The sequence below is a fragment of the Dermacentor variabilis genome, chromosome 11, assembly GCF_050947875.1.
Source record: "Dermacentor variabilis isolate Ectoservices chromosome 11, ASM5094787v1, whole genome shotgun sequence".
NCBI lineage: Eukaryota > Metazoa > Arthropoda > Arachnida > Ixodida > Ixodidae > Dermacentor > Dermacentor variabilis.
This window is the reverse complement of record NC_134578.1, coordinates 50944142-50970126: the sequence shown is the minus strand read 5'-3', so window position 1 is coordinate 50970126 and position 25985 is coordinate 50944142. Positions and strand designations below refer to the sequence as shown.

General features: G+C 49.4%; 9 non-coding genes across 9 annotated transcripts; all 9 read left to right on the top strand.

The window, feature by feature from the left end:
* The first annotated feature begins 671 nt into the window (after positions 1-671).
* Positions 672-744, top strand: TRNAR-CCU (transfer RNA arginine (anticodon CCU)). The gene has a single exon. It is a non-coding gene; the product is annotated as a tRNA-Arg (tRNA).
* A 2647-nt stretch (positions 745-3391) lies between these two features.
* TRNAR-CCU (transfer RNA arginine (anticodon CCU)) lies at positions 3392-3464 on the top strand. The gene has a single exon. It is a non-coding gene; the product is annotated as a tRNA-Arg (tRNA).
* Positions 3465-3571: 107 nt separating this feature from the next.
* TRNAR-CCU (transfer RNA arginine (anticodon CCU)) lies at positions 3572-3644 on the top strand. Its single transcript has one exon. It is a non-coding gene; the product is annotated as a tRNA-Arg (tRNA).
* Positions 3645-3742: 98 nt separating this feature from the next.
* On the top strand, positions 3743-3815 carry TRNAR-CCU (transfer RNA arginine (anticodon CCU)). The gene has a single exon. It is a non-coding gene; the product is annotated as a tRNA-Arg (tRNA).
* Positions 3816-10156: 6341 nt separating this feature from the next.
* On the top strand, positions 10157-10229 carry TRNAR-CCU (transfer RNA arginine (anticodon CCU)). Its single transcript has one exon. It is a non-coding gene; the product is annotated as a tRNA-Arg (tRNA).
* Positions 10230-10335: 106 nt separating this feature from the next.
* TRNAR-CCU (transfer RNA arginine (anticodon CCU)) lies at positions 10336-10408 on the top strand. Its single transcript has one exon. It is a non-coding gene; the product is annotated as a tRNA-Arg (tRNA).
* Positions 10409-10693: 285 nt separating this feature from the next.
* On the top strand, positions 10694-10766 carry TRNAR-CCU (transfer RNA arginine (anticodon CCU)). Its single transcript has one exon. It is a non-coding gene; the product is annotated as a tRNA-Arg (tRNA).
* A 106-nt stretch (positions 10767-10872) lies between these two features.
* Positions 10873-10945, top strand: TRNAR-CCU (transfer RNA arginine (anticodon CCU)). The gene has a single exon. It is a non-coding gene; the product is annotated as a tRNA-Arg (tRNA).
* Positions 10946-11050: 105 nt separating this feature from the next.
* On the top strand, positions 11051-11123 carry TRNAR-CCU (transfer RNA arginine (anticodon CCU)). The gene has a single exon. It is a non-coding gene; the product is annotated as a tRNA-Arg (tRNA).
* Positions 11124-25985: the final 14862 nt, after the last annotated feature.

Below are 25985 nucleotides of genomic sequence, written 5' to 3'. Positions count from 1 at the left end.
CTGTACGCAGATTTAGTTGACAGTATGTTACCTATCCCACTGTATACGAGTGTTTATTGTGGAGGCCCAGGAAAAGATGTGCTGAAACGAGTCAAAAGGATGCCTGTAAGACCTGCTGCGAAAACTTTCTTTTTCCACCTACACACGAACACCCTCCCCGTTAAAGCATGGCTAGAACAGAAAGGAATATTCGTACCCTGGACTACCGATTGCCGGCTGTGTAAAAAGCCTGAAACAATTGAACACGCCTTCATTGAGTGTTGGGACGCTGTCTTTCACTGGGACATCTTGCAGCGCACTCTTAAAAAAGAACTCCCCATAAACCCCTATGGAATTCGGTTCCTTCCAGTTGAAAGCGATGACGGGCCACCGTTCGACATGTTCATGTTGCTGGGTCTCCACAGTTTGTGGAAAACAAGAATGGCTGTACGTCATGCTGATGTGAATGTGTGCTCTGCGCGAGAGAACTTCATTGAAAGTATGTCACTATTACGAGAAGTGTATCGTGCACAAAGCGAAACCCCAGACTGGGTTAGCATCCTTGATGAGCTGGTGTGCCTCAAGAAATTTTAGCGACCATCCCACCTGATGTGATGTGGGTGCACTGTGTATATGGATTTGTTTTTTTTTGTGTGTTAATGTCTAAGCAGGCAGTAAAGAAAAAAAAAAAAGCCCTCGTGGCCTAATGGATAAGGCATCGGTCTCCTAAACCGGGGATTGCGGGTTCGAGTCCCGCCGAGGGTGGTGGATACCACGTCCGCCGTCTTTTTTTTTCATTTTAGCTCGTCTGTACTATGGATAAGAGGATATATTCGTACGTGATTAAAGGCCACCTGCAACGCAGTTCGCCCATAATGCAAGAAGGAAAGCAGCCAGGCACTTGCACCGAAGAAATGCGCACCGTCAAGCAGAAACTAGAGGCAATAGATACGGAGCGATATCGAGGAGCGATCGTGAGGGCGAGGGCACAGCGGCTGATAGCGGGCGAAATGCCCACAAAACGTGCTTTCGGCTTGGAAAAAAGGCACGCCCGCAAGAATGACATACCAAAAATAGAGTGGAACGGTGTAATCTTCGTAGACAAAGGAAATATAGAAAGGGCCTTTTATGAATACTACAGCGGGCTCTTTGGTTACACCAAAGTAAGAACCGAAGACTTCAAGACCCGTTTCCTCTCTTTAATGCCGCGGCTTAGTGATGATACGAAAGAGCGGCTAGAACTGCCCATTTCAACAGAAGAAGTGCGGAAAGCCATAGAAGACCTCAACCCGGGAAAGTCCCCAGGACCAGACGGGCTAGTAGCACCGCTTTATAAGGCATTCAAAGATGATTTAGCACCGGTTTTGGCTACACTGTTTAATGAGGCTTATGACAAGGATATGCTTCCTCCTTCATTTTTAACATCCCATACAATTTTAATACCAAAAAGCGAAGATGAAGCTAGACTGCGACAGGTTACCGCTTACCGACCCATATCCCTGACTAATGTAGACTACAAGATCTTCATGAAAATTCTGGCTAAAAGACTCCAAGCCGTGATGCAAGAATTAGTGGGACCACATCAGACTTGTGGTATCAAAGGTCGCACCATATATACCAACATACACACAGCCCGGTCCGTGCTCGAGTGTTGCGACGCTTTGCATGAAAGCATCGCAATGCTCCAGCTCGATCTAGAGAAAGCCTTCGACAGGGTGCCGCATGACCTCTTGTTCTCTGTTTTAGAGCACGTTAATGTCGGATCAGTCATCTGCCAAGGCGTAGCCATGGCGTACAGAGGATGCACGACGCGGTTGTTAGTAAATAAGGGGGTGGGAGCGCGCATCCAAGTGCAACGCTCTGTGCGTCAGGGTTGCCCCCTGTCACCATTGCTTTTTTGTTTGTACATTGAACCTTTTTGTTTGAGCGTTATTGAAAGCAACAGCGTTCATGGTTTTCGTTTGCATGCGGCGGAGGTCCGCATTCTCGCGTATGCTGATGACATTGCCGTATTCTGTGCTGACTACGAAAGCGTTCGTGTTGTGGTTCAAATTGTGAAAGACTTTTGTTCTGTGAGCGGGAGTGCTGTGAACTGGGCTAAGTGTTTGGGGTTCTGGCACGGCGACTGGCCCTTAACCCCAACGAATTTCGCAAACATGACTTGGACAGCAACCCCAGTAAAATATTTAGGAGTGCCGCTGGAGAATTATCGCGACAGTGAGCCATATTGGAAACGCCAAGTTGCTGAAATGCGTGAGAAGGCCGACAGGCTCAAAGGCTTCAGCTGGTCTATTTTCGCGCGTGCCACAATTTGTAACCTTTTTTTTGTAACCAAGCTGTGGTATGTCTTGCAAGCAATTCATTGTTCTCGCGTCAATGTGCAGAAGCTGCACCGTGTATTTGCGGTTTTTGTGTGGGGAAGCACTTGGGAGCGGACACGACGCACCAATCTGTTTCACCGCGTCCGCTCTGGAGGACTAGGTTTGGCCCATCTATATCTGCGCCAGTTGGTTAACCGATTTATGTTTTTTCGTGACACGAATGACCCCTTTTTGCGAACTGTGTGTCAGGTTAGGTTGGGCAGGGTTTTGCCAAATTTGGTTGTTAGTTCGGAGAGTATGCAAGGGAGCATTTTTGGCTTCCTTAAAGAGGTGTACATGGCATGTCGCGTCTTGCAAGTGCGATTTTCGTTTGAATATTTGTCAGTGGTGTCGCGAAAGAAACTTTATAAGGACCTGTGTGAGGTCTTTCTTCCGGTACCGTTGTACAGGTCGTTGTACTGTGCAGGTCCATGGCAGTCAGATCTAAAACGTGTGAAAAGAATGACTGTACCAGGCGGAGTTAAAAGTTTCTTCTTTAAGCTCCATACGAACACTCTTGAAGTCAAGACGTATTTGGAGGCGAAGGGTTTCTTTGTGCCTTGGGGAAATCATTGTTTCATATGCCGGAAGCCGGAAACTATCGAACATGTTTTCTTAGATTGTTGGGAAGCCCTTTTCTTTTGGGACATTCTCCAACGCACGATTAAAAAAGACTTACCGGTGGATGCTTTCGGAATTAGATTTCTGCCCGTCGAGAGTGAAGACGGGGTTCCTTTTGACATGATTATGATATTGGGCCTGTACAGTATTTGGCGATCCAGGATGGCGGTCAGCCACGCAGACATTGATGCCAGGCCGATAAGACAGTATTTTTGTGAATCTGTTAGCAGAGCTATTGAAGGATACAAGATACAAGACCCAGTGCCTGAGTGGCTTCCAAGAATGGAAGCTTTGCTACACATGCGTGAATTTTAATCTCATCACGTAACCCCAAGTGAGGGTGACGTATTTTTAGCTACGTGTTGTGTTCTTCGCGCGGACTGATTTTGTAAACTGACGTGTTGAAGTCGGCAATAAAGAAAAAAAAAAAAGCCCTCGTGGCCTAATGGATAAGGCATCGGTCTCCTAAACCGGGGATTGCGGGTTCGAGTCCCGCCGAGGGTAGTGGATACCACGTCCGCCGTCTTTTTTTTTCATTTTAGCTCGTCTGTACTATGGATAAGAGGATATATTCGTACGTGATTAAAGGCCACCTGCAACGCAGTTCGCCCGCCCTCGTGGCCTAATGGATAAGGCATCGGTCTCCTAAACCGGGGATTGCGGGTTCGAGTCCCGCCGAGGGTAGTGGATATCACGTCCGCCGTCTTCTTTAGCTCGTCTATACTTTTGATAACAGGATATATTCGTACACGATTAAAGGCCACCTGCAACGAGTTTCGCCCGCCCTCGTGGCCTAATGGATAAGGCATCGGTCTCCTAAACCGGGGATTGCGGGTTCGAGTCCCGCCGAGGGTAGTGGATACCACGTCCGCCGTCTTTTTTTTTCGTTTTAGCTCGTCTGTACTTTGGATAAGAGGATGTATTCGTACGCGATTAAAGGCCACCTGCAACGCAGTTCGCCCGTCCTCGTGGCCTAATGGATTCGGCTTTCTGCCGCGCTAGCGAGCGGACGTGGCGATCATGAGCTCCGTAGGAGTGGCTTCAGCGGCCCAGCAGGGCCGCGGTACCAGGAGTTTTGCCTCAGATGACCCGGAATACCAAGTTTTGCTGCCTCAATTGCCGACAGGTCGGATAGCTTTAAATACAGTTTTTCTGCATGCGGATGTGCGTGCCAGGCCGTATCGTGTGGAACATTTCCGAGATGCGTTGGCTAGCTTAGGCCTACTTCCTTATGTCATCGCCCTAGGGGCGTATCAGATGAGTCACGTTTGGGCGGTGACTTTCAAGAGCGACGAAGGCGTGAAGAGGCTTTCAAGCGCCAAGAACCTCAAGGTGAATGAACATCGGTGCATTGTCGTTGATCCAGCCAATCAGGCCGTGCGGCTTAAGCTGCATCGGATGCTTCATAACGTGTCGGACGAGGGTATACGGACAGCCCTGATACCATTCGGAAAGGTCACGGACGTTTTCCATGAAAAGTGGCGTGTTCAAGGAGTTCAAGATAAAGCTTCGTCGACACGGGCGGTGTCCCTGGTTCTGAATACGGGTGTGACCGTGGAAGACCTGCCCCATCAACTTCGTGTAGCTGGTGAGCAGACCCTAGTTGTGGTACCGAGCAGAGCACCCCTTTGCCTGAAGTGCCGAAACACCGGACATTTCCGACGTGACTGCCGCGTCCCGAGATGTGCAGTATGCCGTCGCTACGGCCACCAGGATACGGAATGTGTTAAGACTTACGCATCCGTCGCAGGACCTGCGCTTCGAGAGGACGTGGCTGACCTGTTAATGGACGAGGCTGACGTTGATGAGGCTTCCCGCGTGCTAGTATCACCGGCGGACACAGTTGCAACACCTTGTGTGCCGGCTGCTAAATCCACGAAGGTGGCAAATGTGCTGCCTACGGACCCGAAAGATCCAGTGCACGGGGCATGCGACGAAGGATCCAAAGAAGAATCGGCCGCAAAATCCGCCACTGCCGAGGAGGCCGCCACGGAGCACGGACCGGCAACTCCCTTGATGGACGTCGAAGAATCGAGTGCAAGCAATGTGGCTATGAAAAGAGCGAGGGACTCGACCGGCAGCCTGGACGGCAACCTGGACGGCAACCTTGACAACGGGGCCAAAGACGAGCCGCCGCCAAAAGCGCAGGCGGGTCGTCGTGTGCCCGTGCGCCCGAAGCCAAACATCCCGCCGGACAGACGGCCGGCGGCAAAACCGCCTAAGTAGGACCCGGCGCCTACTGGGGCGCCCGGACTAACGTCGTGAAGAGATGGCGTCCTTTCTGGAATCGGGCTTCGCGTACGCTCTAAAGGTACGCGTGTGGATCGAGCGGTTTTCAGTGGAAAAGTTATGCATGCAATTTTTCCTACAGTGTGTCCGGATCGCTTGTTCTTCAGCGGCACCGTGCGATCGGCTTGCTTTTGCAGATAAATGGCGGTGAAACTAGAGAGAGCGTTGAGAGTTGCCACGTTAAATGTCCGTGGCCTTGGAGCGCGAAGGAGGCAGTATCAACTTAGCCGCTTGTGTATGGAGAAGGAACTCGACGTAGTTGCCTTACAAGAAACTAAGGTCGAAACCCAAGAGCAGACCGATCGCATGGTGACGCCTTTCACGGCGCATTACAATGTGTGCGTGTGCCATGCGAATGGCACATCAGGCGGATGTGCGTTGTTAATACGGAAGAGTGCTGGTATTATTGAAGAAAGTGTAACTGTTTCTGAAACTGGCCGCTTGCTTATTGTAGATTTTTCTTTTTCTCACGATTTGTGGCGGCTCGTATGCGTTTATGCGCCAAACAATGTGAATGATCGATTTTTGTTTTTTGAATGTATCGAGCAATATCTAAAATGTGATCGCTTTGTCATATTACTTGGTGATTTTAACTGTGTGTGTTCTCCGGAAGACCGACTAAAAAGGGAAAGGGTTCGCGATAAAAGTGCTCTCCTTTTGAGCAGACTAATTGAAGACCACAACTTAGAAGATGTGGGCCTAGTCCTCACTGATGGTATGATTCCGCAGTACACGCACATTCAGCGAAATAGCCGAGCAAGGCTGGACAGAGTGTATGTTTCTGACGACTTGATCACCCTTTGTAATAGTTATAACGTCGCACCGCAATCGTTCACGGACCATAGCCTGGTAAGCTTCTCGATTGGGGAAAAAGTTAAAAGAACACGATTCAACTGGAACATGTGGAAATTCAACGAAAAGCTGCTTGATGATGAACCATTTGTGCGCAGAGTTAAGGAAAAGATAACAGAGTTGATGACAAATGAGGGTGAATATTTTACTGCCACATGGGAGGAATTTAAGATTCAAGTTAAGTTCATTGCAATAGAAAGAGGAAGCAGCCTTCAGCACGATAAATTACAGAAACAAATGCTGAATTCCAATGGCGGAGTCGGAGCAGCCGACGGACTCCGCGAGCGAGCACTCGACTCTGGCGTAGAGTAAAACCCCTGCATCTACGCGCCACCGCCGCTTTCTTAAGTAGCGACAACATTTGTTGTGCGCCGCCTTTTCCCCTCACACCAAATCCGGTTCCGGTGTTTCCGGTTCCGCCATTTCCGGTTTAAAAATTTCCGGTTCCGGCATTTCCGCTTCCTGGAGTTGCGCTGCGGGAATTTCCGCTTTGACTGCTGTTGGACGATGGTGAGACGCCCGCGCGTGCTTAGCAGAGCTGTGGCAGTCACCATAAGGAGAATGCAAAGGGGACAAGTTGTATTCCGCTGAAGTAGTAGTTCGCGGTCGCTGTTGTCCAAACGCACGAAAAACGGCAGTGGTCTCCAAGCGCCCAGGCACTACATTCCACTGTACGTCGTCGCTCGTGCCACAACCCGTCGCAGGTTGACGCGAAGCAGCGAACACGAGCAGATCGCTGGTTACAGTAGGCGGTGGTTCTCGGATGGAATCGCCTTCACAGTTTTAACCGCAGCTGGTATCGCATTCACAGTTTCAACCGAAGCCTCTCCAGCGGCGCGAAAGTAAACAACGCTAAAAAACAAAGTGTCACTTCCACTCGGAACAGGAAGCTGCAGCTACGTAAGTTCCGCTTGACGCCGGAAGCTAAGGGGGTGAGTGAGAGAGGTGCGTGAAGGAGGAGGGCAGGTTGGCGGTACTTAACCTGGTCGGCGGAAACGTGTATGGAGGGGCTTTAGCGTAGAGCAACGCCTCCAGATCCGCTATTGGAACACAACCTGCAAGGCGGAAGCGGAAGTTCTATCACGAGTTACCCGGGATACCTTGCGTGGTCATTTCCTTCGGCTGTTTGCTCCCACCACCACCGCACCGGTCACTTGTCTCTTCAGCGTCGTTCACCTGTTTCTTTTCTTTTTTAAAGTGCGGAATGGATATCTCGCCAAGCGTGCAGCAGCTTTTGCTTCCTCGCGAGTCGTGACCGGTGGCGCCTCCCAGCAGACAACCGTGGTAAAGGAAATACGTCACGTAGAGTTCCGGTCCACTCCGCCGATTTTGGCGGAGCATCTTTTTCTGCTCCACGGAGTGACTCCCGCTCTGAATCCCCTCCGACTCTCTCATTGGAACACCTTACTCCCGCCCTCACTCTGTCATTGGAACAAACTTGCTCCGAAACGAGCAGAAAAACTTGCTCCGACTCCGCCATTGGAACTCAACAAAAGAGAGCTGCAAAGACAGCTTGAATATCTGTCAAGCGCACAAAATGCGGATAACGATCAATTAGCTGAAAACGTAAAGAAAGTAAGACACGAGCTTGAAGTTATCGACGCCGAGCGATACAAAGCAGCAGTTATACGCGCTAGAAGCGAACGCCTATGGATGGGTGAGATACCAAACAAACGGGCAATGAGCGATGAAAAGCGTCACGCGTCAAGAAATGAGATCCAACAGATACGTCTTCAAAACGAGGTGACGTCAGACGCTTCGTCGATTGAGAAAGCTTTTGTGGAACACTATCGCGAATTGTTCGGCAATGTGACTCCTTCTGGACTGGCCTTCGAGAGTGAATTCATGAGCGAGATGCCAAGGTTGGATGACGACGTTAGAGAAAGTCTTGAGAGACCAATAGCTGTGTCCGAGATTGAAAGGGCGATAGAAGAACTGCCATCAGGCAAATCGCCAGGGCCGGACGGCCTAGGCGCCGCTTTTTACAAGGCATTCAGTCAGGAGTTTGCGTGTATATTGCACCGACTACTCTCAGAGGCGTATGAATTTAAAAAAGTACCACTCTCATTCCAGACTTCGCACATAGTATTAATTCCGAAAACCGATGAACGGGAAAAGCTCCTTTCAGTAAGTTCATACAGACCGATAAGTCTGACCAACACAGATTACAAAATATTTATGAAAGTACTGGCTCGACGATTTCAAAGCGTGATTCAGCAGCTTGTAGGGCCACACCAGACGTGTGGCATTAAAGGCCGCACCATTTTCACGAACACCCACATTGCAAGGAATGTGCTTGAATGTTGCGATGCCATTGGGGGTCGGGTGGCCATGTTGCAGCTAGACCTTGCGAAGGCGTTCGACCGGGTGTCACATGAGGTGCTTTTCGCTATACTGCAGTACTGTAATGTTGGGAGCGTCATTGTAGATGGCGTTAAAATGGCTTATGAAGACTGTTACATGCAGCTTATAGTTAATAAGTGTCTTAGTTCGCGGGTGCCACTCCGCTCGTCTGTACGGCAAGGCTGTCCCTTGTCTCCCTTGCTTTTTGCCCTGTACCTCGAACCCTTTTGTATGGCAGTCATACGGAATGAAAACATTCGTGGTTTTAGGCTGCACGCCGCAGAAGTTAAAATGCTAGCTTATGCAGATGACGTCGCCGTCTTTTGTGAAGACAGGGAAAGCGTGGTCGAGGCTGTCCGCCTTGCAAGATCCTTTTGTAGGTACACTGGTGCCCAGATAAACTTCGAAAAAAGTGTTGGGATATGGCATGGAAGCTGGGACGCGACACCCACAAAATTCGCCGGTATGCAGTGGACTACAGTGCCTCCACTGTATCTAGGAGTGCCCCTTGAGCACTATCGGGACTCGACACAGTTGTGGACCGGCCAAATAGAATCAATGAAAGAAAAGATAAAAGGATGGCAGGGCCGGGGATTGTCAGTGTTTGCACGTGCTTCAGCTTGCAATATATTTTTAATTGCCAAAGTTTGGTACATACTGCAAGTAATGTTCATGTCCCGTGTAAACGTTCAAAAAATGCATCGAGTGTTTGCTACCTTCATCTGGAACTCCACTTGGGAGCGATCCAGTCGAACAAATCTTTTTCGCACAGTTCGAAATGGGGGCCTTGGGCTCTCACACTTGTTCATTAGACAGATCGTATCGCGGTTCATCTTCCTGCGAGATGAAAGAAATGTTTTCCTCCGTACGGTCATTCAGGCGAAAATGGCAACAGAACTGCCTGAATTTGTTGTGTCCACATCTAGTGCTATCACTAGAGCGACTGGGTACTATCGTGAAGTCGTTGCATCTTTTAGAATACTCTGCGCACGTTTTTCGCTGGAGTACTTGTGCTCAGTGAGAAGAAAGAAACTGTACGCAGATTTAGTTGACAGTATGTTACCTATCCCACTGTATAGGAGTGTTTATTGTGGAGGCCCAGGAAAAGATGTGCTGAAACGAGTCAAAAGGATGCCTGTAAGACCTGCTGCGAAAACTTTCTTTTTCCACCTACACACGAACACCCTCCCCGTTAAAGTATGGCTAGAACAGAAAGGAATATTCGTACCCTGGACTACCGATTGCCGGCTGTGTAAAAAGCCTGAAACAATTGAACACGCCTTCATTGAGTGTTGGGACGCTGTCTTTCACTGGGACATCTTGCAGCGCACTCTTAAAATTAAAAGAACTCCCCATAAACCCCTATGGAATTCGGTTCCTTCCAGTTGAAAGCGATGACGGGCCACCGTTCGACATGTTCATGTTGCTGGGTCTCCACAGTTTGTGGAAAACAAGAATGGCTGTACGTCATGCTGATGTGAATGTGTGCTCTGCGCGAGAGAACTTCATTGAAAGTATGTCACTATTACGAGAAGTGTATCGTGCACAAAGCGAAAACCCAGACTGGGTTAGCATCCTTGATGAGCTGGTGTGCCTCAAGAAATTTTAGCGACCATCCCACCTGATGTGATGTGGGTGCACTGTGTATATGGATTTGTTTTTTTTTGTGTGTTAATGTCTAAGCAGGCAATAAAGAAAAAAAAAAAAACAAAGCCCTCGTGGCCTAATGGATAAGGCATCGGTCTCCTAAACCGGGGATTGCGGGTTCGAATCCCGCCGAGGGTAGTGGACATCGCGTCCGGCATCTTTTTTTTCTTTTGAGCTCGTCTGTACTTTGCGTAAGAGGATATACCTGTACGTGATTAAAGGCCGACTGCAACGCCGTTCGCCCGCCCTCGTGGCCTAATGGATAAGGCATCGGTCTCCTAAACCGGGGATTGCGGGTTCGAATCCCGCCGAGGGTAGTGGACATCGCGTCCGGCATCTTTTTTTTCTTTTGAGCTCGTCTGTACTTTGCGTAAGAGGATATACCTGTACGTGATTAAAGGCCGACTGCAACGCCGTTCGCCCGCCCTCGTGGCCTAATGGATAAGGCATCGGTGTCCTAAACCGGGGATTGCGGGTTCGAATCTCGCCGAGGGTAGTGGACATCACGTCCGGCATCTTTTTTTTCTTTTGAGCTCGTCTGTACTTTGCGTAAGAGGATATACCTGTACGTGATTAAAGGCCGACTGCAACGCCGTTCGCCCGCCCTCGTGGCCTAATGGATAAGGCATCGGTCTCCTAAACCGGGGATTGCGGGTTCGAGTACCGCCGAGGGTAGTGGATATCACGTCCGCAGTCTTTTTTTTCTCTTGAGCTCGTCCGTACTTTGGGTAAGAGGATATATTCGTACTCGATTAAAGGCCGACTGCAACGCCGTTCGCCCGCCCTCGTGGCCTAATGGATAAGGCATCGGTCTCCTAAACCGGGGATTGCGGGTTCGAATCCCGCCGAGGGTAGTGGACATCATGTCCGGCATCTTTTTTTTTTTTCAGCTGGTCTGTACTTTGCGTAAGAGGATATATCCGTACTCGATTAAAGGCCGACTGCAACGCCGTTCGCCCGCCCTCGTGGCCTAATGGATAAGGCATCGGTCTCCTAAACCGAGGATTGCGGGTTCGAATCCCGCAGAGGGTAGTGGACATCACGTCCGCCGCCTTTTTTCTTTTGAGCTCGTCTGTACTTTGGGTAAGAGGATATATTCGTACGCGATTAAAGGCCAACTGCAACCCACTTGTCCCCTGAGCTCACTTTGTTGAAAAACACGTGGAACACGCCACGACAGTAAAATGGGACGATAATGCTCAGACTGGCGATCACACACTTTCGAACAGCCAGATTATCCCGTTGCAGACGACAGGCCGTAGAGTAGTGTGACAGGCGTCGGAAGCAGTGGCCGAGTGGTTACATCGCACCCACATGTCGCCGCACGACAAGAACGCTTAAAGCTGCGTTCCGCACGGCAACACTATGTATAAAAGAAAGACAGATATATGATGTGAATCGCAGAATCGCGGGCAGAACGCTGGGAGCTGTGCCAGTGGTATTTCTAGCTACTAAATATGAAAAAGGTTACATATTCAGCTGTGTTGCGCGCGTACTATATGATTGACAGTTACGAGCCTCGGGGAATCGGCGGAACGCAAACCGTCTGTTCGCAGGCATGTCAAACGATTTGCGTGAAGCAAAGAACAGCCGTTTGCTCGATAATGTGTGAAGGTATTCAATATAGAAAAGAAATTGGCACAGAGAAATAAAATTGATAAGCGGAATCGCAAAATATACGGTCTCCTTGAAACCACTGGGTCAGGAAAAGTGACTAAACCTGTACGAATGATCCCATAGGCGAATGTGGAAATATATCAAGGAAAAGAAAAATGAAATAACCGCCTTTTGCATACTTCTACACCGCGATCCGCCTTTGAAAGCTGGAAAATGAGCTTTACGTGTACATGTATTCGGCTAAGCAGAATACCCAGGATGCGCAGAACGATGCGCAGTAGGGAAGAAACGGCTTCGGCACGGCGGGCGGTGGGCGAGAAGGCAAAGACGAGCATCAAAAATGAAGCCTTCGTTTTGGCTCGTCACTATTATAACAGTACGCTTCAACGGATATAGAAAGCGCTAGCCGTAGGAAGAAGAGTCGCAACCGGGGCCATGGCCTTCGCAACGCCTGCAGACGACTCCGAGAAGGCAGACGACACCCTGAAGCGAATGTAATATCGCTCTAGAAAACTCCAAGCACAGAGGACGGTGTATGAGCCTCGAAAAGAAGCTCGCCCGCAAAGGAAAAAAAGCATTCGTGAGAAAAGAAAAGAAAAAATCCAGGCAGAACAGAACGACTACCGGCCTGCCAGCAGTGCAGATCCGAAGTGGGCAGCAGTTGCGTATCTATACTTCGACATACGTGCTTCTCGAAGAACATTCTTCGGAGTATAGCCCTATATATGACGTGAGCAGTCGCCTGCGGTTCCGAAATAATTTGGATTCCAGCGCCATCCAGTGTATGCACACGTGCGGATTCACTCGTGCAACGTTTTTCCCGAAGTCGACGCCGATTCGTTGCGCCACTGCGGGAAAACAAGACGTCCAACTTGTTTCGGATCCACGGATACGCACATGCATACGAGACCGAGACCGCGGAGCGCCTGCTGTCTCTGAACATGGTAAGTGAGCGGTCGATTGTCGGTCTCTCGCTTGCACCTCTATGTGCTTCTGCGGATGTTGGTGTATTGCGCAGTTGGTGCCAAAAGTTTGCGGACCTCGGGCACTTATCGAGCAGTCTGTCACCGTAGCCAGAGAAACCGGACATCGCAATATTGTTCGCATATACTGTACAGTGTATACGAGCTGGAAATACAAACATCAGGCTGCGTGCTGCGGAAATATTCAGCCTTTTATTTTCTCACATTCCGTGGTCCACTAACTTTCGACGCCGGCCGTATATATATATATGTACATTCGTTCCACTCGGCAAAGCATAGGATCGCATAGGGTTCGCACGTAGTGAACGTGGTCAGTACGTACTGCCGCCTATACGCTACAGGATACGACGTTAGCGTGAATGCCTATGGCTAAAGAGAATGACGCTTGCTGCACCTCCCCCTTCCTCCCCTCCCCCTAAATTACGTCGCACGTGATCCGCTTGCACACTCGTAAATCGAGGATTGCATGCATTTGGGTCGGTTGGCGCATAACTATGCGCATATACGTATGGACATCTCAGACACGTGGTGTCCTCCGGTGATGGGATGCGAACCCAACGCATTCGGCATCAGTTTGCCGATGGCACCAGCAACAAACGCTGTCCCTAAACAACAACCGTGCCTTCGATAACTGAGAAGGCGCGAGCGCACAGCGCGGTGCAGCGCGTTCTATGTAGAACAGTCGGAGACTGTATGTGTCCTTCCGCGAGCGACATCGCGCGCATATAGTTTCTCGATGATTGCGCAGAATCTCTCTACGGTGGTAATGGTGCCCTCCCCCCTCGTAATCCTTTCCCCCTTACAAGGGAAAAACAGCCTCGTTACAGTACAATTCTCACTTCCTTTACGAGAAAAGCCGTCTGCTCTTGGCGCCCGATTGCCTTCTGCTGCGCGGGCTGGCGCTCGTGCCTGCTTGCACATGGCGCCGCTTACGTCTTTGCCCGCGTAGACGCCGGTTAGGCCTAATTGGACTCGCAGTCATGACGCGCCGTCCATGCCAAATGCGCCCATTGCTCAGCCGAAAAAAAGAACGGCTTCTGTCAAGGCCGCGGGCTTCTACTTGTGGGGAGCGGCTCTAAAAGACAATACCGAGTCTTCCTCATCACGCTCGGCGGGGAGCGTTCGCCTTTCTTTTTTTTTTCTTTCTCCGTCACAAGATTGCGCTTTGTCTTTACATTCCGCTCGGAGCTGTTTAGTTTTTCATTAGGAATCCACAGCGCACGCGCCGTAAGGGCGGAAAAAAAGAAAGAAGAGGAACACTGCGTAGAACATATACGGTGACTTCCAGGCGAGAATTCTTTCGAATTTTCCTCGAGTGAACTTTCACACGAGAGCTGTACAGTATAGTATCGATGACGATTGGCTTCCCGTAAAGAACTTTCCGCATACAGTCTACAGAAAGTATAAGCACGCCTTTTTACGAAGTCCATAAATTACTAAACTCTCTACATTAACTATTATAAACATGATTATAAACCTGTATATGGGACGCCCCAAATATCCTGCGCCAATATTTAGAAAGAACCGAGGCAATGTTGTTTGCCGTCGCTTGGAGGTAATCAGATTATTTCTTGCATTCCACCTAATTACACGATTAGTCTTAATCAATTAATCAACTTATTAAATATTGTAATTAGATGAAAAGTGTCCGTGAGAAAATAGTAGAGCAGCATGGAAAACTTCCGATACATTTGTCTGTTGCTGAATACGTGCAACATGAAACTGTTTTTTTTTTCCAGGCGTGAAAGAAGCCCGCGAATACACGCAGGTTTACCACGCGACTGGCCGACAGCAGTTATAGTATAGTATAACTGCTGTCGTAGTTATATTAGAGATTGATTTACTGAAACCAAAGTTGATGATCTATCCCCCACAATGGAGAGGTCTATGTATATAGGCCGTCGACAAACGACTTCTTTGAAAGTCTGTAGAGTGCAAATACTATAGACTAAGTGAAATAGGCTTGTTTACGCTTTTTCATCTATATAAGTACTGACTGCACTGTGAAATCATTTACACCCTTAAAAGTGAAAAGGGGTGTTAATGTGTCTATAACTCACACCCTTAGGGTATCCGTTATATAACTAACACCCTAAGAATGTGAGTTATAGATACATTTAAAACCCTTTTTTCACTTTTAAGGGTGTAAATTATTTTTACAGTGTGTGCAGTGGAGAGATAGAAGGAATCTATACAGCGGCACGCATCTATGTTAACCAGAGGTGTAGTTCAAGTTGACTATACCACGCACAGTAAGAAGAGGCAAGGCAATAGAGAGAAGTATAGTAACGGTATAGCAGGCAGAGTTCACAAAGCGCATCAACAGAGCGTCTGTTAACACTTCCTACTATAATACTTAAAGGTGTTAAAGGACTTGTGGTTTTGCGTACGCCTGCAAAACTTAGTTTCGTCAGCGCAGATATAGCTTTACGCTCGGAGTTCCTTTGGAAGCACCAGCCTATCACTTTTTCTTCCAACAGTGGACGACTGTCCAGTCCATACATCAAGGACTACGCGCGTCATCTTGCCTCTACGTATACTGTATAGCGGACTTTGCTACAGACTGAAGTACAAGTCTGTAAGAAGGCGAAGCGCTCTACGAGTCTAACCAAATTACTGCGAAGGATCGGCGATCCGAGAGAGGCCTGCTTACACAGTGAAGCGTCTTTAGTGGAGCCGTTTACGGCGTGGTGGTTAACATGGAAGCGACGAATTGCGTCACACGCCCCTTCTCGTTATATCATTTCTTTTGCACGCCACACAGTGAACAAACCGACGCACCTGCTTGCAATTCATCAAGCAACCTGCTCTTACCAGCCTTGTGTGTAGCGTACGATATGTGACGTCATCCCATGGCGGTGGACATTGATTCCTCGTTATTAATCGTCGTTCGGAGTCCTGCATATGTAGGGAGAGATAAGCGCAAAAAACGCGTAAGGGCATAAAGCGCTGAGGATATCAGCCGTTGGCTACATCATAGTGGAGAAAGGGAAAAGAGAACGTAGATGGAAGGGGAGAGGAAGTGAGGGAGAGGAAGAGGGGGGGGGGGGATCCCGAGTGGAAATTGTTGAGATCGCAGAAGGGGTTCCATTTGTCGGATGACCTAAATGAGCGAGCTTCCCTCGTAGCGCAAGCGCGTCCTTCTTTACTCGATTACGTGCAGGTTATCGATTCTTCATCGAAACGAGATTTGCATTCGAAAAGGACACGCGAGCTTTAGCGACTCACCGATAGATGGAAGAGCATTATACAAGAAGCAGGATCAGGGCGGGTGGCATAATGCCAGGGTCGGCGGGAGCTCTCGGCGTTGTTGTGCTACGTTTATTTTCCTTATTTTTATTTTCTGTCCCTTCTTTCTTTCGACAGCGCTTCTTATCCGCTGACCGATAACTGCTTCGTCTCCGCACCTTGCCGATGTTCGTTCGGGCGTGTTTTAAAGCCCGCTGCTTGTTTCATTCGGTCTATATACATTCGCGCCCTTGTCCAACGTGGCGTATCACTCCACGATCACCGCTGCCCCGCTAGTACGTATCCGATAACGCTCTTATCTCATACGCTGTCGAAGCGGCGACAACAGGCGAAGCGCCGTCTCGTGGCGACCTGCTGACCGCGCGGCGTCGCACAGATATAGCTCCCCCTGCCCCGCCCAAACCTCGTCTTCGACACGGGTCCGCAATGTTGATCGAGTGTTCGGGAAAGTCGAGTTATCGGGGGGCCTGCGCTGACAGACCACCGCGTGTATATTATAATTTGGTCGCGTAACTGGGCGCCATGTATGCAGGCATAGTTCATCGTACACTATCATCACATGCCATCCCTGGTTGCGCTGCGTTCGTCAATTTCGATAAGGCAGCTTTCTCTATCTCTCTCTCCGGGAAAGCATGCCGAACCTTGAGTCCCCTTTTGCCAGTGCTCTCGTGTGTGCTTGCGGTAACTAGTAGGGGTGACGTTGGCTCCGAAATGGCGTGGGGTGCCCCGTTGCCATCTCTGAGGCCACGCAGAGGCCACAGAGCTTCCTACCAAAAGATTACTAGAGGGATATCTGGAGCTATAGTGTGTACGGTATACGGCTCCGAGCATGGCGGTTCAGTCAGCCATTACACGGATTTGCCTAAGTTTCATCCACCTGGCTTCGAAGGGCTTTGTTACTTGACAAATCGATAATTTCCGACAAACTGTTGCGTTATAAATGCAACTATTGGCAGCGACTATGCGTGCGCGCCGGAAATTATTGCCTTCGTGCGTTTAGGAAATAAACATGATTCCTGCGGAATTTAAATTGTAATTAAAACATAATAAAAAGCGCCATAAGGACGCTGAAGTCGCAAGCCCTAAGATTAGAGGAATTCTCGTACTATGGGGGGGCTCTCACGTTGTAGTGACTGTACAGTACACTATCCCCATGGAACGATCGCAGCGTCACACTTCCCCCTAGTGATTTTTGTAGGAAACTCTATGGCTGAAGCACAGCTGCGCTATATTTTATTAAAACGTATAAAAAGCGCTTATGCGCTGCAAATAACTCCATTGCACAGTTTCATCCATGACATACATATAACCAAAGAAGCATAGCAGCACACCACGTTCACGTCCCAAGCACTTTTATCGCGCATACTCTATACAACCTTCTATAGGGGACATTCGTGAGTTAGCCTTTCAGTAAAAGTTTGATTACAGGGAAGACAGCTACAACTCGGTTTACTTTACAAAATTTCCTATTTTAGATCGTTTGCGATACGCACGAATTAGCACATTTAATACACTCCTCATTCGTTTTTAAATTCTGGGTGTAAGGAACGATATCAGCGCTATCATGCTGACCTTTAAACTTGTGGTTCGGTAGCCTTTCTTTTTTTCTTTCTTTTAGTAGCCCAAATAAGTGAAGGCAGAGATTTAGTGATTCGTTGAGAAACACGGGTCAGCAGTTCGAAATTCACTAATTGGGCAGTTGTAGTGTAACTGAATCATAGCAGCGGAATCCTCTAGCATCGACGTACGCTTTGCGAATCATTATAAGAAGAGCGTATCCCGTAATAGCACCTCTGGAGCATCTCAAGCAGGCAATCCCGTAACTGTTAGCAACGGCTATGCACTCCGCCGAGGTCGCTCGCCTTTTTTCCCACGGCCGTTCAAAAGCTCGCCATTTCCGCACTCCTGTCGCGCACCAGGCGACAGCTGGGGTGATCAATAACCCTCGTACTCCTCGCAATGCTAATCACGCGATAACCGACGAGCGCAGCGTCGCGACAAGCGAAGAACGGGTAACCCTGTTGCTCCGTTAAGAATGTGTCGACAAGTGCGGAATAACCACAACACACACACAAAGGAAAAGCGACCCTTCAAGAACTGGCGCGTCAGTCTTTGAACGGCATTCATCGCTTGACCAGAACGCCGAAGCAGACGACGTGAAAAGGAGGGCCCGTCTGCCGAAAAGCGCGCAGCAGACGACCACCCGAGCAGCGTCGTCTGCGTCGCGTATCCATCACATCCAGCCCGCTGCCGCGAGCCGTCAAAAGCGCGCATCACGCCCCGTTCCGGGGGCGTGATTTATTGGCACGAGGATTTAACGCTAATTCCTCTAATGGCCCGTTTGCACCCATTCACCGCGAGCGCCCAACAAAAAAACGGAAAGATACGCCCCCACGCGCGCAGTGTGCACGCAGTGTCCACAAGAGACACGCACCGCGGTGCCACAAACGCAAAACCGCAGAGTTTGGTGGGCGGGTGAATCCTCGCATTCGCGTCAAAGAAACGAAAGAAGCCGAAAACAGGTTTCTTTCGTCTGTTCTCCCTCTCTCTATGCGTAGCAGACGAACGGAACGGGCTACCCGCGTCGTCTGCTTTGAGGGCCTCCATCGGAATTCTTCGCCGCGAAGAAGCGGAAGGTGTGGGAGCCTTCGCGCGTCTTTTAGTCCTTCCTCGGACGGGGCAACGATGTCCCGCTGTCTCGGACGACGTTTATCGCCGCGTGAGCGCTTTGTCGACTCCCGAAGTACAAACGTTGGTACAAACAGTGTCGACGAGCGAGTTCCGCAAGCCTTTTCTTTCTTTTTTCTCTCGTGTCGGCAAGCTGCCGGTGGTTTCCCTTTTCAAGAGCGGTTGGCCGGTTATAGGAAAACGAAAAAGGCGTGCGTAGTACCGCCGCCGGCTTCTGTGGAAACCAGAGAATGTTGGCGGTAAGGTGCGTGCGTCATCTCAAAGGATGCGACCCAGTGCCGACATTTCGCAAGGATGGCACCGAAAAGTTGAACCCCGCGGTGGTCTGCACGAAGGAATGCCGGAAGGTCCGGACGCTGCAGATCGGGCGCTTGCACGCGGCGTGCTTCTTGCGGCGAAAACTGACACTGCTGAAGATGGATTCACTTGTCGAAGCGCTCGGAAACACTGCTTGCCATACGCTCTGACTCTTCTGCTCGCGAAGCCTTTCTTTCTCACTCCTTCTTTATCTTCCGGGAAGCGCTCGGATAAACCGATTCGCTTCGTAACGTCACGCCCGAGAATTTTTCTTTTAAGACTCACGCTGGCTGCTACGGAAGCGGTGACATTTGGAAGACTCGACTTCGCTTTCGAGTCTGTATGCGAAAGTCGTGGGCGCCAAGGGTGACTTCTCGCTAGGTGAATGATCAATCAGTCAGTCGAGGAAGACGTTCCCGGCTTTAATTCCGATCTGGCGCTCAATCGTCACGCTCGGGAATTTTAAAAGCTGCCCGCTGACTGCGGAACTTGGTCCCGCCTGGCGATTCCGACTTGTCCGAATTTCACTGAAGCGCCGGACGTCCCAGCAACGGCTTCTCGTTGCCGAAAAAGAAGATCAATCAAATCTGTGCGCAAACAAAGGTTGACAGGGATGCTATCGCAGCATCGTGGAAATGGGACCACACCGCGGTTCGCCCTTACCAGAGTCCTTTAACGGACTCTGCCCTTACTCAACACCTGCGTCGGGAAGCCGCCGAGCTCAGATGTAATACGGGCGTCCAGTTTCTCTTGTGTGCTGCATCTTCCTGTGACCCGTTCTTCGTCGCAAATTTTTTTGTCAGGCGTGATTAGACTTCGCAAGTCCTGTGGTAAAAACCGTTTGAAACTGGTCTCTCTTGTATCGATAGCAATCATAGAGACACTCGAGATACGCGCCGTCGTGCTGTCCTGCTATATCGGCGGCGCACGCATGCAGGGATAAAAGGCCTGCGGAGACGTACAGTGCGTTTTAATAATGACTTAAAAAAGCACCAATAGTAAAATAATATAAAGCAGTTTCGCCCCAAAGGCGAAGCATTGCGAAAGCGATAGCGAGCCACCTACAAACAAACGGAGGCGAGATGGTTCAACGGAACACGTGCTACGCTGACTGCTGCTATGCAGCAGAAAGCCGTGCCGGCTTGCGAGGCGTGTACCGACGCCGAAAACGCGACGGCTTTAGCATCGTCAACGGAGTCGCACCTCGACAGCGCACGAGGTGCGAGATATACGGAAAACCGTCGGTGTCTGTCGCGCGCGCGATGGCAGGATTGTACGGACTCAGCTTTACGTTTAGAGGTCCATCCAGCCCAGATATATAAGCACAGCGGTGCGGTATGTATATATGCACAAAGCCCGTCAGCAGGTACGCTATAAGTTCTTTTTTTCTGCTGAGTGGAGAAAGAATGAGTGGAGCATGCTGGAGGGCATGCTCCACTCATTCTTGGTATTGCGCTAATTCTTGGCATTGCGCTAATTCTTGGTATTGGGCTAATTCTCGGTGTTGCGCTCATTTTGGTATTGCGCTCATTTCTGGTATTGCGCTCATTCTTGGCATTGCGCTCATTTTTGGTATTGCGCTAATTTTTGGCATTGCGCTGCTTCGAGTTTCTAGCCAAACGTATCTGGAGGCCTACTAAGCCGCGCATGCGCTTTGACACGACGACAGCAAGATGGCGGCACGATCGCGCCTATAGGGTTGTCCGCATATAACTTGCTGTCGCAAGACATCGAAGCCAAGTGGACGCACTGTCTAACTGCTCAATCAGCTCTGCCGGAGAAAAGGCAGTGTTCGGGCTTCCACTGCGCAGTATGTGAGCGTTGCGCAGGCGCACACGGGCGTTCCTGCTGAGCACCTGCGCACCCATATGTACCACACCGCGGTGCATGTATACGCAGGTCTGAACGGAACGAATTGTGCACAAACGTTATATCGAGAACTTCGTTAAAGCCAAAAGTTTCGTAATCAGCTTTCTTTGAGGGAGAGAGAGAGAGAGAGAGAGAGAGAGATGCAAATGAGAGAAAGGCAGGGAAGTTAACCAGAGTTAGAACCTCCGGTTTGCTACCCTGCAATAGTGGAAGGGAAAGGGGAAGTGAAGAAGGAAAGAAGAGCGTGATTAAAATAAAAGCGTGAGAAAAAATATGAACAGGGACGGAATGGGGTCATTATAGCCTTTCTAATAGGCCAGTGTCACGTAAAAAGGTCAACAAAGCCTTGACCGACTTTCGCTGCGACAATAGTTCATGTTGAAGTCAGGGTTGAATGTTCGACGCTGTATCAAGTCGAGCTGCTTCTTGCGTTCCGTTGAATTGCATAAGTGAACATAAGTTATTCAACTTCGCAAATGTTAGAGAAACCTTAAAAATCGAGAAAGGCAAAATGAGTTTAAATTAGTAAATATTATTTCATGACTCCATTTTCGACAGTTTGGCGGTAAGAGGTTGATTTCTCAAAGAGAGAAGGGTGGTCATGAAGTTCAATCTCGTCAATTTCGCGTTGAAGAACTCCTGTGCCGGTATGTCATTGTGATGTCACGCATTTCAAACGTATTTTCTCGCACTTTTGAACCCTCGTGACTCAGCAGAAGTTCTAGAAGCATGCGAAGTTCGGTCTTTGTATGTTTTCTTTAGAGTAGAATGGCAGCGCATATTTACCGATTGAGAAAAATTAAACAGACGAGAGAAGACGCCATCGAAATCTGTGACGTCACGGCGAGGCGCGGCGTGAACTTGACGGTGGGTTGCCGCGCGCTCTTCCCGTTTGCGTCTTTTCTGGCTTACCAAGCATCGTCTCACCGTAAATGCTGACTCTTAGAAAATTATTTCTTAATTTTTTGGTATTGCGGAAGCTTAATTTTTAAATACAGCTCAACCTAGCTATCTCGTCAGTGTCTCTTTGACACACACACACGCACACGCACACACGCACACGCACACACACACGCACACACACGCACACGCACACACACACACACACACACACACGCACACACACACACACACACACACACACACACACACACACACACACACACACACACACACACACACACACACACAATACTTACATTGTAGGTGGCCGTAGATGTAATGCCTCCCACTTCTATACAATGCCACCTAACGCGCGCTGCACGCGATAATCGGTGTATCCGATGGCAAAAGAAACGTTACATCTTGTCCAAAGCGCGCAAAGTTACCTGCACTATTATTAATTCCCCGCCTTCTCATTACGGTTGTAAGCGGTCTCCATTACCGCAGTAACTGCTTGCTTATTTTTAGTTCTGGCAGAATTTTCCTTCTTTGTTAGCGCTTCATTTTCTCTTCTTTTCATGTCAGCCGGTTGTCGTAATGCGTCGTCGCATAAAATAGCCGACGTAATTGCCGGGTAAGCAATTAGCGTCAGACACTACTGGATCGCGCACAGCTCTCGGAGCGATAATGGCTGCAGGGCCTTCGATCCGACTGAAATGCTGCCGTCATTTCCCACGCGAGCGTCGTTGTAGAATAGCATAGCTGCTGGTCTATAGTCGTTGCTGCGAAGGCGCTCTATATAGATACGAAAGTACGGCTGGCGTTTGCTCCAGTCGTTGTTGTTCGACAGAAATGGCACGTATGGCCACGATGGGGGATAGGCCAATGTTCGCGGTGGGAACAACACGGGATGGATCTCCCTGCTATCAAACTTGATAGAATAAATGTTGCTAACAAATATTGCTTAAAGAAAGAACACGACGAAGGTGAAAGGCGGAAGTGTGGATTTTTGACGAAGATCTACGGGAATAACTACATTATTATTCGGAAAAGAAAGGTCTGTCACGTGCGCCAAGTGAATCTGGTCGTTTTTTGTTCTTTTTTAGTGCTAGTAAACAAAGGCGATCTGTCCACATCGGAGTAGCCACGGGCTACTCCTGTGCGCTCTGCAACAAGAAGAAAAGGACGAAGCATCTCAAGTTCCGTTAGGCAGCCGTGAAGATAGCCAGAAGGAGGACACGGGGTCCAGACACGCCATGTGTGGCGTTTTTTGTTTGCCTTATATCTCGCGCATGCTAAATGAGCAGGTTCGCATTTTCTCTCACGCGTTGTCGTGCTATAAATTACATGGAGACAACCAGCGCCCGGTCGCATTCTCCGCCGACCTCTCGGACAAGCTCGTATCGTAACGGCAAGCAACAGACCGCGGCCGCTCGCCGTTCGAAACAATGCCCGCTTCCATGCATCGACGGGTGAGCGGCCGTGAATCCGCTAATGGCGGCGCAGTTCGTATATGCACACAACGAGAGAGTCACGCCATCTAACCGCGAGGACACGCCATACCATAACGGGTCCTCGATCTCGTGCGCGGAGGCCTCGTCCGAGGCTCGTCTTTCTCACAGCTAATTCGAACGCTAATCGACGCGCGATTAGGCTTAACCGGACGACCGGACCGGCGGCGAGGCTGGGACGGCCCCACGCCCGCGTCTCTCATGGAGTTCCGTTCGTCGGGGCGCGCTTTTCGAAACGCGACACACATGCCGTGCCTCTTTCTTGATCGAGCGGAGGACGTCGCGTCTTCGTCGCCGTGTCGTCAGGGGGACGCGACGCGTGAGAAGAACGGAGCGGCGTTTGTCTCACGGACGACTTGCTCGAGAAGAGTCGCTCGATAACTTGAGTGTGGGTCAATGCCGGCGGTCTCACTGAACTCGCCCATCGCGAGAAGCGGTACTAGTAAGAGTGTGTGTGCGCGCCCGCCTGGGACAGGCGAGAGCTGTTAAAGCGTCCCTCTCTCCGCCGTCTCGTAACCCAAGTGAGCGGGAACGCGCGGATCCGCAACTTGCGCGGTTGCGTGCGGTTTGATTGGTTTTCGTGGTCTGGTTCGTTTTCAACGCGCCGTCGTCTGCTGTTCCGTCTGCTCACTCGCCGGTCTCGCGGGTGGCCCGCCGTCGGGCGGAACAAAGTTGCCGCAGACGCTCGGCAGGTGGCGCCACGAGTCAAGAACGTGTCCGCGAGTAAGATTGGAAAACCAGAATGAAAAACACGTATAGCATACCTGTTTAAATCGAGCAGGCTGGCTGACTATTTGTCACCGCCCCGTGTCAAAGGAGATGAAAATAAATCATCATCATCATCATCATCATCATCATCATCATCACGTGACACTCGTAATAGAAAAGAAAGTGAGAACAGGGACGCTAAATTAATGCGAGGGGTGGAACCCAAACAAAAAGAAAGGGGGAAAAAAGAAGATAACGGATATTTACAAATACGACAAGAAAGAAATCGGCAGTGATAATCTATACGATAACACACAAGGCAGTGTCTTGCTACTTGAGGCACGAGCTGGCTGCTTGAGGACAAAAAAAAACATGTTGAGGAAGGCATTCGCGACAGGATTAGGGATGTGTCTGCCGGAGCCAAAGTCCGGTAACGACTAAGCACATCGAAATGGAATGCCCCGATATTTTGCCAGCAGGACCCGTAGGAAACGTCCACCTTCCAGAAGCGCGGCAATTAATATATCTGAAGGGCGCGTTAACTGGTCAGTGGCCGACATAACCAAGCTACAGTAACGGTGGGAAAACAAGCAGGGAAGAAATAGTGCCGAGGGCCGTTACAGGTTTACGTAACAATATACTAAAGAGGTAAAGGTAGGAAGAACATAAAGTGAAAATAGGCTAAACGCTTGACTGCAATAGACGTGGGGTAAAGCTTGATTACCTCAAGCAGGTTAGGTGCACTGTCTGCAACCACCCCGTTACAAAAGGGCGTGCCACCAGGAATCATCACTTGGTGCCCCTGTAGGTGCCCCAGCAGGGTCATATGCATACGGATAATCCGCGGGCGACAACCGGAGAAGGGTCCACACAGGACAGAGTTACAAAGGAAAGATGGACACCTCAAACGATATACACTGCTATAGAACGAGGGATATGCCAACGTTACAAGATGGCCTGTCTTCGGCAGGGCAAAGGGCATTGAAAATGAAATCAGAGATGCAAAGGAAACATAGCGAATACATTTTGTTGCTTCCATGCCTCTTCTCCTCCGTCCGCCGAATGTTCCTACAGAATTTATGACGGTAATCTCGGTTTTAATTTGGTCGGCCTCCAATGTTACTCGGCTCACGTCGCTTGTCTGCCAGGCGCGGTTCCATCATGACAGCTCTCCAGAAGTTCACTTATCGGTCCGGAATGCTGTACTGTACTAACGCCGCCGCTGTGCCGATCATGGTGTGATTTTCGTTTTTCTCTGTGCATTGTGTCAAACCATATTCTACTGACACTATAGTGCTTCGTTTTTGGTTGCTGGTTTATTTGAGTCTCGTTTATTTCATTCTTTCGGACTGTATGTGCACTTTTTTACCTCCTGCTGAGTGGATAACCTCCCTCGTTGGTACAGCTTGAGCCGTGTTTTGAGGTTTAAAAAAGCAACTGACATGTCGTGGCGGAGGCAAGCCAGATGGGGAATAACATCGAAAGCCAACGAACGGAATCAGAAAGGAGCTGTTCAGGAACGTTGTTCAGATCTATGACGTCACGGAAACCTAGCTGGTGGGGAAGATTAAGAGCGGTGTCGCTACCGGTCTTTCGGTTTGCGTCATTTGTTACACTCCAAACCTCCTCTTACGCTATTGGAGAAGAGTAATTTACTTGCGTAGCTGAATTTAGCTTTCCTCTTTAGATTCGCCGCTTCGAGACGAGGAAAGAAAAAAAAACGAGCTAAAGTTCCCATAAAACTGTATTTTGTCTTTATTTATTTTGTTTCGTTGAAACAAGGCAGGGGAAATAAAATAAATGACATTCACCTAAGTAATCTAACGTGATTTCAATGCGAAAGCATTATGACTTCTCTAATAATTGGTTGCGTTCGGGATACGTGACATGATATACATTGTCACGTGTCTTTAAAGGGGCACTAAAGCGAAAAATGATTTCTTCAGCGTCAGTAAATTACATTTCTACAACACCAGAAACACCACTCTTACAACGATAAGACGTTTGGCAAGCCAGAAAAAGCGCAAGAACGAAATGCGGTTGACGACGCCCACTTAAGTTCCTGCACATGGTGGTTGTGAGGTCTTGGA